Here is a 13,422-nt window from a genome sequence, read left to right on the forward strand (position 1 = left end):
GGTGGGATTAAAACTTACCCTTTTGATTAAGAAGCATTATAATGTATTCCATGTGATTAGAACGTTCAGGCCCCTCGAAACTCCCATTTGGTAGATAATTGATCGTTTAGGCAGATATCCATCCTTACTAGAAGCATCAGCGTGTGTTGTTGCGCCGATGAAATACAACATCAAAGTTATGCTCGCCTCATTGCACCAAGAGATTTAGCAAATAGCTTGGAAATTCTTACTCAACTAAGATACATTATTCTTCGAAAGAAAGTCTGACATATTCTACAAGTTATTTGTTTGATGGTTAAGAGGGGCATAGACATGTAATTGGCATCTTGATTTGGTGTTGCTCAGTATATACAACGTTTGAAACAACAGCCATTAGCACATACAACTATACTTCACGCATACAAGCAGTCTCGGTCCTCATTGATTACCCAGCTGAACAAAAACTATTTTGACATGCCAATGACGTCTAAGATTAATAGAGCAAGACGCCTAACTAAAACTACACACATAACTAAAGTCATGGGACAACCCTGACTAACTACCCAAAGCACTGACTCACCACCATTACTCTCTAATACCACTCCATTTGGATTTACCAAAACATCACCTGGGAATACACACCTCACTATATTTCTGCATATAGACCATAGAGGATTCAAATAGTTATGAAATAACAACATTGCCACCACAGCGGGTTGTCACCATTTCTGGCTCCTCCAACTTTTCAGTTGGCCTCCATTTTTACCTCGAGCAGTTTTAGTAGAAGTGAGTAGAAAACCACCTGAAGGCAAGAAGCCTGTCACCTCCAACCAAGCCAAATAGGAGCACTCTGGAGAGCCACTTACCCAGTGGCGATGAAGATGAACTCTGAGATGCACACCAACATGACATGATGATATCTAGCTTGTATAAGCAATATCATAGGCATATCGTCACAAAAACCTTGGGAAAATGAACTAAGACCTTTCATTTCCTATACAAACCATGGGACCAACATTACCAAAGCTAGAACAGGCATCTCTATTATAAAGGGGAGTTGGAGATTGTGCATTGTACATTGGTATCCTTCTTTTAATTGTGTGAAATAAGTGAAATTGATTCTTTGAAATAAGTGAAATTATTTTTTGAGTTGCGTGAAATCAGTACTTTGAATTAAGTGAAATCAATGTAACACAAACTAGTCAAATATACTTTCATTGAAATGAGTGAAATATGTTGTTTAAAACGAGTGAAATCGGTCTCTCTGGTAATGGGTGAAATTATTATTTATGAATTTAGCGATATAAGTCTTTTGAAATGAGTGAAATAAGTGCTTTTAGAGGAGTGAGATCGTTTTTTAAATGAGTGAAATCCTTTTTAAAATGAGTGAAATATGTAGTTTTATACTAGTGAGATCGGTCTTTTTGAAAATGAGTGAATTTATTTTTGATGAATGAAATGAAATAATTCTTTTGAAATGAGTTAAATCTATGTTTTTGAAATGAAAATATGTGTTCTCAATATCTCCGCACTCTCAATTTTAATTAATGAATGAGATCTATTTTTAAGAAAGGAGTGAAATATGTTTTATGAATTCTGAAAATATTTAATATATTCAAATTTGATCTCATTTTAACGTTCTCGTCACCCAGAATTCAAATTCGTAAAAAGATTTTAGAGTAATTTTTTATTCAAAAGATATCAATGAATTAGTATCACAAAAAAAATGAAAAGCTAGTTTTTAAGTGGGTGGAGAGAGATAATTGTGCATGCAACGCTCCGTCCTTCTCTACTTTTATCAGGCAAAAAAACTACCATCCTGGACAAAATATCGGAGTGTATTACAAATTTACAATGTATTCCCGCAGCAAAATATTTGGTACCTTTATACTGCAAGTCATCACAGCAATCTTGGTGCCATAACAAAGGGCAACAGATGTGACCGTAGGTACTGTTGCCGTTAGAATTTCCACTATCTATGTCGATTTCTAGGTCTGTACAAAAGTTGAAAGTGCTAGGTCTGTACAAAAGTAGAAAGTGCTTACTGCTGCTAGGCCAGCATAAAGGGCAAGAACTATGGTCATCACCTTATAGCTGCCCCATCTGTTGCTCTTTGTCATGGTATTTACTTTCCGCCACCAGTTAGGTAAAGCAAATGAAGCCATGGTATTTGCACAACGGAAGCAGCAAGTATATTTTCCTCTTTGCTGAACCCACCTTCACATATCTCGGTACTTCTTCATATTTCTCTAACTTTTCACATCTCATAACCTCTCTCTGCCTTCTTTTTCCTTGGGCTAGCTGCTTTTCTCACCCGTGGAGGCTGCTTCCTCTGCAAGATCGGGTCTCACCCTGCAGGCAGTAGCCTTTTCTTCAGTTAGAGAATTTAGGCTGATGTGGCAGCTGGGGCAGCAGTCCGGCTTGGCCCATTGGCCATGCCCTAACAGAGCAATGGATATGGGCAACGACCGTCGTGCGTGTAAAGCGCCACGATGCAGCCATTGTCTTTCTTCTCTTCCTTTTATTTGTTTCTTTTCTGATGAAGATTTGCCCCAAAAGAACTATATCTTCATAATCGAATATATGGGTTGTCACTAACCAAGACCACATGGTTTCAGTGTAGCTTTATTAACAAACAAAGAGTGTTGGTCACGCGCCAATCTTTGTAGTAATGTCGACGGCCAAATTAAAGTCTGGGGATATTCGAACCTGAGGCCAACTCCACCGCGCGACCCTATCCTGTCCGGCCCCATCCGTTTGGGGTAAAAGGGACAAAAGAGACGGCCCAGCGCGCGGCCTCAAACGAACAAATGTCCGGATTCCGTCCGTTTTCGACCCATCCCCGGCCCAAACTTGCGTTCGGTTTGGGGTGAAACGGACGCGCGCAGACGGCCGCGACGCACGCCCTTGTCCCCCCCGTGGCCCGCCTGTCAGGGACACTAGCAGTCCCTCCGCTCCCAACGCTTCACCCTCTCTCCCCGCCTCGCCCCGCCGCCGGCGCCGCCCCTATTCTTCGGTCGCCTCCTCACCGCGCAGCCCCCCGCCGTCCATACCAAACTACGTCTCGACATGGCCGCCACCACGCCCGCGCTTTCGCCGTAGTTTTGGTCGTCTATCGGGGGAGGTTTGGCCGTCGCCGTCCTTGCCGGTGGCGGAGGGGACACGACTGCCGGCGACGGACCAAGGCGGATTTTGATGAGAGCTCTAGAGCGGCCAGTAGACGGCCGGCAACCACCCCTGCTGCGTCGAGGTGATCATCGCGGCCTCTTCGCCACCACGACCGGAAGGTGTTCGACCTTTTGCCATCAAAGGTATGGACAGTGGAGACGAGTTTTTCTTTCATCACTTCCATTGTTCGTCGGACGATTCGTCGTTGGATGATGAAGATCTTGTGGTGGCTGCACTGGTCTTTCACGACCATATTCAACGACAGCTTCCTCGGTACAGGGGGTCACTCCCTGGCCGTGCTCCCAACCTGAACCGCAACAGGGAGAGAGGCCACACCCTGCTTTATGCCGATTACTTTGCCAACACCCCGCTCTTCAAGCAGGATAAATTTCGTCGCCGTTTTCGTATGTCAAGGCATGTGTTCAATCGTATCCGAGAGGGAGTGGTTGCTCATGACCCATACTTCGAGTGCAAGACGGATGCCCTTGGCAAGCTTGGATTCTTCTCTTACCAGAAATGCACCGCGGCCATCCGCATGCTTGCATATGGTATTCCAAGCGATCTGGTGGACGAGTATGTGCGTATGAGTGAGACAACATGTCTGATGTCAATGTACAAGTTTTGCCAGGCCGTGATCGAGGTGTTTGGCCCAGAGTACTTGAGGCAGCCAACTGCCGCTGATACAGAGAGATTGTTGGCGACCAACGCAACTAGAGGCTTTCCAGGCATGCTTGGCAGCATAGATTGTATGCATTGGGAGTGGAAGAACTGTCCATTTGCTTCGCAGGGCCAGTACAAGGGGCATGTTAACGGGTTCACTGTCATATTAGAAGCGGTGGCATCGCAAGATCTTTGGATATGGCATTCTTTTTTCGGCATGGCAGGTTCTCACAATGATATCAACGTGCTGCAGCGCTCTCCAGTCTTCGCAAGGCTTACAGAAGGCCACTCCCCACCTGTCAAGTTTGAGATCAACGGCCACCAGTACAACAAGGGATACTATCTAGCAGATGGTATATATCCTCAATGGTCAACTTTTGTGAAGACAATCTCGAAACCCCAAGGTGAGAAGAGAAAGAGATTTGCCCAAATGCAATAGAGTGTTAGAAAGGATGTGGAACATGCTTTTGGTGTGCTTCAATCCCGGTGGGATATTGCTCGAAACCCTGCACTGTCATGGAATGAAAGAAGGTTTGGGAGGTGATGACTGCTTGTGTGATCATGCACAACATGCTCCGTTACCGTCCGGTCAAAGGGCTTTGACCGTCTTAAAAAAAATAGCAAAAAAATTCTAAAAAATCTAAAATATTGTGAGATCGAAAATACTCATGTGCGCAAGGTGCGTGCAAGTTTTCGTGCTATTTGGATATTCCAGAAGATCGTGACGAGGAAAAACAGTTAATATGTACGCTTGTGAACAGTAATTTCAAAAAATTTGTAAGAAAATTCAAAAAAATATGAAAAAATTTGGCATCAAAGAGGCTCGGTTCTGCAAGATGCGTGCAAATTTTATTTGTGTTTGGACACTGTAGGAGCTCGTGGAGAAAAAAACAAAATTTGGCTTGGGAAAAAACTTTGGAAAAATGACTATTTTTTTCTGGAGCTCCTACAGTGTCCAAACACAAATAAAATTTTCACGCACCTTGCAGACCCGAGCCTCTTTGATGCCAAATTTTTTCATATTTTTTTGAATTTTCTTGCAAGTTATTTTAAATTACTGTTCACAAGCGTACATATTAACTGTTTTTCCTCGTCACGATCTTCTGGAATGTTCAAATAGCACGAAAACTTGCACGCACCTTGCGCACATGAGTATTTTCGATCTCACAATATTTCAGATCTTTTAGAATTTTTTTGCTATTTTTTTCAGGACAGTCAAAGCCCTTTGACCGGCTTTGACCGGACGGTAACGGAGCAGAAGGGCATTTCTGTAAGGGCACCTAGCGACGGAGGGGTAAATTTGAGCAGCCTTTGAAATTAAGGGTAAATCTGAGAGTGGGCACAAATTAGGGGCATAAATGTAAATGTTCCTAATAAAAACTATCACAAGAAGTGAATTGGATGCTATGATCAATTTGATACTTGATAATTGCTTTGAGATATGGAGGTAGTGATATTAAAGTCATGCTAGTTGGGTGATTATGAATTTAAAGAATGCTTGTGTTGAAGTTAGCAAGTCCCGTAGCATGCACGTATGGTTAAAGTTGTGTAACGAATTTGAAACATGAAGTGTACTTAGATTGTGCATCCTTATGAGTGGCGATCGGGGACGAGCGATGGTCTTTTCCTACCAATCTATCCCCCTAGAAGCATGCGCGTAGTGCTTGATTTTTGATGACTTCTAAATTTTTGCAATAAGTATATGAGTTCTTTTGACTAATGTTGAGTCCATGGATTATACGCATTTTTACCTTTCCATCATTGCTAGCCTCTTCGGTACCGTGCATTGTCCTTTCTCACCTTGAGAGTTGGTGCAAACTTCGCCAGTGCATCCAAACCCCGTGATACGATACGCGCTATCACACATAAACCTCCTTATATCTTCCTCAAAACAGCCACCATACCTACCTATTATGGCATTTTCACAACCATTCTGAGATATATTGCCATGCAACTTTCCACCGTTCTGTTTATCATCATGACACACATTATTTTTGTCATATTGCCATTGCATGATCATGTAGTTGACATCGTATTTGTGGCAAAGCCACCATGCATAATTTTTCATACATGTCACTCTTGATTCATTGCACCATCCCGGTACACCACCGGAGGCATTCATATAGAGTCATATCTTGTTCTAGTTTTGAGTTGTAATTCATATGTTGTAAATCAATAAAAGTGTGATGATCATCATTATTAGAGCATTGTCCCAAGAAAAAAAAGGAAAAAAGAAAAAAGGCCAAAAAGAAAAAAAGAAAAGGCCAAAGAAAAAAAGGGCAATGTTACTATCTCTTTTCCACACTTGTGCTTCAAAGTAGCACCATGTCCTTCATATAGTGAGTCTCATATATTGTGCTTCAAAGTAGTACCATGTTCTTTATATAATGAGTCTCATATGTTGTCACTTTCATATACTAGTGGGAATTTTTCATTATAGAACTTGGCTTGTGTATTCCTACGATGGGCTTCCTCAAATGCCCTAGGTCTTCGTGAGCAAGCAAGTTGGATGCACACCCACTAGTTTCTGTTTTTGAGCTTTCATTCATTTATAGCTCTAGTGCATCTGTTGCATGGCATTCCCTACTCCTCATGTTGACATCAATTGATGGGCATCTCCATAGCCCGTTGATTATCCTCGTCAATGTGAGACTTTCTCCTTTTTTGTCATCTCCACACAATCCCATCATCATATTCTATTCCACCCATAGTACTATATCCATGGCTCACGCTCATGTATTGCGTGAAAGTTGAAAAAGTTTGAGATTATTTAAGTACGAAACAATTGCTTGGCTTGTCATCGGGGGTGTAGAATTTGGGAACATCTTTGTGTGATGAAAATGAAGCATAGCCTAACTATATGATTTTGTAGGAATGAACTTTCTTTAGCCGTGTTATTTTGAGAAGATATGATTGCTTTGATTAGTATGCTTGAAGTGTAACTATTTCTTATGTCAATATGAACTTTTATTTTGAATCATTTGGATCTGAACATTCATGCCACAATAAAGAAAATTATATTTGAGAATTATGCCAGGTAGCATTCCACATCAAAAATTCTGTTTTTATCATTTACCTACTCGAGGACGAGCAGGAATTAAGCTTGGGGATGCTTGATACGTCTCCAACGTATCTATAATTTTTTATTGTTCCATGCTATTATATTACCCCTTTTGGATGTTATGGGCTTTATTTTACACATTTATATCATTTTTGGGACTAACCGACTAACCAGAGGCCCAGCCCGTATTGCTGTTTTTTTTTATTTCAGTATTTTGAAGAAAAGGAATATCAAACGGAGTCCAAACGGAATGAAACCTTCGGGAGCGTGATTTTTGGAACGAACGTGATCCAGAGGATTTGGAGTGCAAGCCAATAAGCAGCCGAGGCGGCCATGAGGGTGGAGGGCGCGCCCACCCCTACAGGGTGCGTCCCCCTGTCTCATGGGCCCCTCGGGCGGCCACCGACCTACTTCTTCCTCCTATATATACCCACGTACCCCGAAAACATCCAGGGAGCCAACGAAAAACAATTTCCACCGCCGTAACCTTCTGTATCCACGAGATCCCATCTTGGAGCCTTCGCCGGCGCTCCGCCGGAGGGGGAATCGACCATGGAGGGCTTCTACATCAACACCAAAGCCCCTCCGATGAGTTGTGAGTAGTTTACCACAGACCTTCGGGTCCATAGTTATTAGCTAGATGGCTTCTTCTCTCTTTTTGGATCTCAATACCATGTTCTCCCCCTCTCTTGTGGAGATCTATTCGATGTAACTCTTTTTGTGGTGTGTTTGTCGAGATCCGATGAATTGTGGGTTTATGATCAAGTTTATCTATGAGAAATATTTGAATCTACTCTGAATTCTTTTATGTATGATTGAGTTATCTTTGCAAGTCTCTTCGAATTATCAGTTTGGTTTGGCCTACTAGATTGATCTTTCTTGCCATGGGAGAAGTGCTTAGCTTTGGGTTCAATCTTGCGGTGTCCTTACCCAGTGACAGCAGGGGTTGCAAGGCACGTATTGTATTGTTTCCATTGAGGATAAAAAGATGGGGTTTATATCATATTGCTTGAGTTTATCCCTCTACATCATGTCATCTTTCTTAATGCGTTACTCTATTTTTATGAACTTAATACTCTAGATGCATGCTGGATAGCCATCGATGTGTGAAGTAATAGTAGTAGATGCAGGCAGGAGTCAGTCTACTTGTCACGGACGTGATACCTATATACATGATCATGCCTAGATAATCTCATAATTATTCGCTTTTCTATCAATTGCTCGACAGTAATTTGTTCACCCACCGTAATACTTATGCTATCTTGAGAGAAGCCACTAGTGAAACCTATGGCCCCCGTGTCTATCTTTTATCATATAAGCTTTCAATCTACTTTTATTTGCATCTTTACTTTTCCAATCTATATTATAAAATACCAAAAATATATTTATCTTATCATACCATCTCTATCATATCTCACTTTCGCAAGTAGCCGTGAAGGGATTGACAACCCCTTTATTGCGTTGGTTGCGAGTTCTTTGTTTGTTTGTGTAGGTGTGTGGGACTTTTGAGGAGCCTCCTACTGGATTGATACCTTGGTTCTCAAAAACCGAGGGAAATACTTATGCTACTATTGCTGCAGCACCCTTTCCTCTTCAAGGAAAACCAACGCAAGCTCAAGACGTAGCACGCCCCCCTTTTCTTCTCCTTCTCTCCCTCTCCTTCCTCCCCCCTCTCTTCCCTTGTTGGAAACCTACTAGGAATAGGATTCCTAGTAGGAATCCTACTTGGGGCGCGCCCTATGAGGGCCGGCCGGCCTCCCCCTTGCTCCTTTATATACGGGGGCAGGGGGCACCCTAGGACACAAGTTGATTGTTTAGCCGTGTGCGGTGGCCCCTCCACAGATTTCCACCTCGGTCATATTGTTGTAGTGCTTAGGTGAAGCCCTGCGTCGGTAACTTCATCATCACCGTCATCACGCCGTTGTGCTGACAAAACTCTCCCTCGACCTCAGCTGGATCTAGAGTTCGTGGGACGTCACCGAGCTGAATGTATGTAGATCGCGGAGGTGCCGTACCTTTGGTGCTAGGATCGGTCGGATCGTGAAGACGTACAACTACATCAACCGCGTTGTCATAACACTTCCACTTTCGGTCTACGAGGTACATAGACAACACTCTCCCCTCTCGTTGCTATGCATCACCTAGATAGATCTTGCATGTTCATAGGAAATTTTTTGAAACTACCGCGTTCCCCAACACCCATTTGTCTCCGCGGGCTCGCCGCTTGCGTAGGCACCATGGATTCACCCCGGAGCTTGGCGCGCGGCCTTGTAGCCGGTGGATCCGGTTGGTTACGGCGCAGGTGAGCCTCGGAATCGGCCGGGGTCGCCCGCATGCGCCGGGGGAAGGGATTTCAACTGGTTTTGCTTCAGCCATAGGGGGAGAAGTAAGGGGCAGCCACCTTTGCTTCGGCCGGTGAGGGAGAAGAAAGGGGTGGCTGGCTTTACTTCGGGGGAAGGTATGTTCAATGTCCGCCATTAATTTTGCCTCAATTTCAATCGGTGAGGTTCGGGTGAAATTCACGAGCGTGCATTTTTTAGATGGATTGGAGTTCATCCTCGTCGTCTTCATCGGATGATTCGGACATAGAAGAGATGATTCTCGATGAGGATGTCGATAATCTAGTGTTGTTGCATCTCATGAACGAATTTGAGAAGGGCCGAAGAAAAAGCGTCGCGGATCCACGGTTGGTCAACTATGCATTCCCTGCAACCGAGCTCTCGGTTGCAAGATGCTCATGAAGGACTACTTCGCCTGGGTACTGATATATTTGGCGCACCTATTTCGTAGGCGATACTGAATGTGTAGGTCTCTTTTCGTACGCATCATTGAAGCTTGCGAGCAGAATTGTCGTTTTTTCAATCGACGTAGGAATGTCGTCGGTTTGCTTGGCTTTCGTGCATATCAAAAAATATCGGCGGCGATGAGAGTGATTGCATATGGTGTTCCTGCCAACTATGCGGATGAATATCTTCGCATTGGAGAATATACTACTATCAAATGCGTATGTGTCTTTGCGCGGCCTGAAGTACCTTCGAGCTCCAAACGAGGAAGACACAAAGAAGCTCACATCAATGAACGAAGAAAGGGGATGGATGTGCATACTAGGTAGTATTGATTGCATGCATTGGAGGTGAAAAAACTACGTGGTGACTTGGGCAGGGCAATACACCGGCCAAACATAAACCCACCATTATGCTTGAAGCCATGGCCTCACATGATTTATGAATTTGGCATTGTTTCTTTGATTTGCCGGGTTCTCTCAATGATATCAATATCTTGCAACGATCTCATCTATTTGCTCAGCTAGCTAGTGACAAAGCTTTGGCTTGCAACTATACCGTTAGTGGCCATGACTATACCATGAGGCACTATCTTGCCGACGGTATTTATTCTTCATGTTCAACATTTGTGAAGACCACTAGTGATCCCAAGCCTGAAGCACAAGAAGCCTGCCGAAAGGATGTTGAGAGGGTATTTGGTGTGTTGCAAGCTCGATTATTCGAGGTTCCGCTCGCTTCTGGGATAAAAAAAATGAGTTAAATACACTACAGGTGCCCTAACTTGTCCGACGCGTTTAGTTTGGTGCCTAAACTTGAAAAATACACAAAAGTGGTGCCGTAACCTGTTTAGGCGTTCACGGTGCCTCTAGACGTATGCCGCCATATCAACTGCCTGTGTGGTATGCCAGCGTGTCGTTGGGCCACATGTTAGTGGCTGCGGGCGCGTTGTGAGTTGTGTGTGTGATTTTCTTTATAGAAATGCCCCTGAACTTTAGTTAATTCTTGAAAAAAATTGTTACGGGCGATGCATGCACACTGGTTTTTTTTACGGCAATGCGCATGTACTTTAATTAATTCTCACAAAAATATAAACACAAGTTGGCATGAAGGGAATTCGAACCTTTGCCTAACAAACAAGCGGACTAAGAGGCCACACTTTGGTTTACATTTAACTGGTAGCTAGCAACTTATATGTAAGATTCCATGTATCGCTTTGCACATGTTTTCTACAGTTTTTTTTAAGTACTGCTTCATTTTTTTCCGAGTGAAGTTTCTGTTTAATCTTCATGATACATAAATTTTCCCATATGAAAAAATAAAATAATTATCAATATGCAATTATTGTTTATTTTATACCTTTATTCTATTTTCATTATTGTGTACCTTGAAGAGATAAACATGAAATTTTTCTAAAATTTATGTGGACATAAAAAGTTGAACGTATATTAAAAAGTATTCTGTAAATTTATGTATCCTCATTGAGCACCATAAGCACGAACAATTATTGTGTATCTTCATTTTATTTTTAAAATGCATAATTATTTAAAATTGACAATATTGTATTTTAAAAACTGTTCAACGTGTAGTAAATATTATTGTGTGATAATAATAAATTCTAGAAACGTACTAACATGTTAAGCGTGTTTGTAGAAATTTAAGAATAATATTACATAATATTATTTTTAATACGCATTCAACATTATCAAAAAACATGGTGAGCATTTTCTAAAATAATATGAAAATAAAAGAATGAACATCAACGTGAACGTGTATTTCAAAAACTGCTCACTGTGTTTTTAATATACGTTCAACTTTTGAGTTCCACATCAATTTTAGAAAAAGTTCATCTTTATCTCTTCAGAGGACACAATAATGGAAATAGAATAGAGATATAAAATTAACAAAATTACATATTGATAATTATTTTATTTTTTCACATGGAAAAATTTACGTATCATGAAAACTAAACATAAACTTCACTCGAAGAAAAGATAGTAACTTGGAAATAAATAAAAATAAAATTACTCCAGTAAAACATATGCAGAGCGATACGTGTAATCATCTATATAAACTGCTTGCTGATAATTAAGTGCAAACCAGACCGTGGCCGCCTGGTCCGCTCGATTGTCAGGCGGCGAGGATGTCCCATGTTCGAATTCCCTGCACGCTCGCTTCCTGGTATTTTTTGCGAGTATTAATTAAAATCAATGGGTATTTTGCGAGAACTAATTAGAATTCAGGGGCATTTCTGTTAAAAAACACGTGCAACTCATAGCACGCGTCCAGCGCCTGCAACCACTGACATGTGGCCCAGCGACATGCTGGCATGCCATGCGGGCACTCGATACGGCGGCATACGTCGAGAGGCATCGTATTTGAACGCCCAGACAATTTATGACACCACTTTTGTGTATTTTTCAAGTTTAGGCACCAAACTGACCATAGCGGACAAGTTAGGGCACATGTGGTGCATTTAACTCTATAAAAATCCTTGCAAACATCACGACTGCTTGTGCAATTTTACACAACATTTTTTAGATGGATTGGAGTTCATCCTCGTCGTCTTCATCGGATGATTCAGACGTAGAAGAGATGATTCTCGATGAGGATGCCGATAATCTAGTGTTGTTGCATCTCATGGACAAATTTGAGAATGGCCGAAGAAAAAGCGTCGCAGATCCACGGTTGGCCAGCTATGCATTCCCTGCAACCGAGCTCTCGGTTGCAAGATGCTCATGAATGACTACTTCGCCGGGGTACCGATATATTCGGTGAACCTATTTCGTAGGCGATACCGAATGTGTAGATCTCTTCTCGTACGCATCATTGAAGCTTGCGAGCAGAATTGTCGTTTTTTCACTCGACGTAGGAATGTCGTCGGTTTGCTTGGCTTTAGTCCATCTAAAAAAATATCGGCGGCGATGAGAGTGATTGCATATGGTGTTCCTGCCAACTATGCGGATGAATATCTTCGCATTGAAGAAGATACTACTATCAAATGCGTTTGTGTCTTTGCATGGCCCGAAGTACCTTCGAACTCCAAACGAGGAAGACACAAAGAAGCTCGCATCAATGAACGAGGAAAGGGGATGGACGTGCATACTAGGTAGTATTGATTGCATGCATTGGAGGTGAAAAAACTACGCGGTGACTTGAGCAGGGCAATACACGGGCCAAACATAAACCCACCATTGTGCTTGAAGCCGTGGCCTCACATGATTTATGAATTTGGCATTGTTTCTTTGATTTTTCGGGTTCTCTCAATGATATTAATATCGTGCAACGATCTCATCTATTTGCTCAGCTAGCTAGTGACAAAGCTTTGGCTTGCAACTATACCGTTAGTGGCCATGACTATACCATGAGGCACTATCTTGCCGACGGTATTTATTCTTCATGTTCAACATTTGTGAAGACCACTAGTGATCCCAAGCCTGAAGTACAAGAAGCCTGTCGAAAGGATGTTGAGAGTGTATTTGGTGTGTTGCAAGCTCGATTATTCGAGGTCCCGCTCGCTTCTGGGATAAAAAAAATCCTCGGAAACATCATGACTCCTTGTGCAATTTTACACAACATGATCATGAAGGATGAGAGGGTTTGAATTTAGAGTTATTATGACAATGTTGGGAGCCATGTGAAGCCTGCTAGAGACGTAGATGAGATCACTGCCTTTCTTGACACCTATCGAAAGATCAAGAACCGTGAACTCCAGGATGACCATATTGAGCATCGTTGGCAACTCTATGCGGGATAGTTTCTCATTTTTATTCA

The sequence above is a fragment of the Triticum aestivum genome, chromosome 1B, assembly GCF_018294505.1.
Source record: "Triticum aestivum cultivar Chinese Spring chromosome 1B, IWGSC CS RefSeq v2.1, whole genome shotgun sequence".
Taxonomy (NCBI): Eukaryota; Viridiplantae; Streptophyta; class Magnoliopsida; order Poales; family Poaceae; genus Triticum; species Triticum aestivum.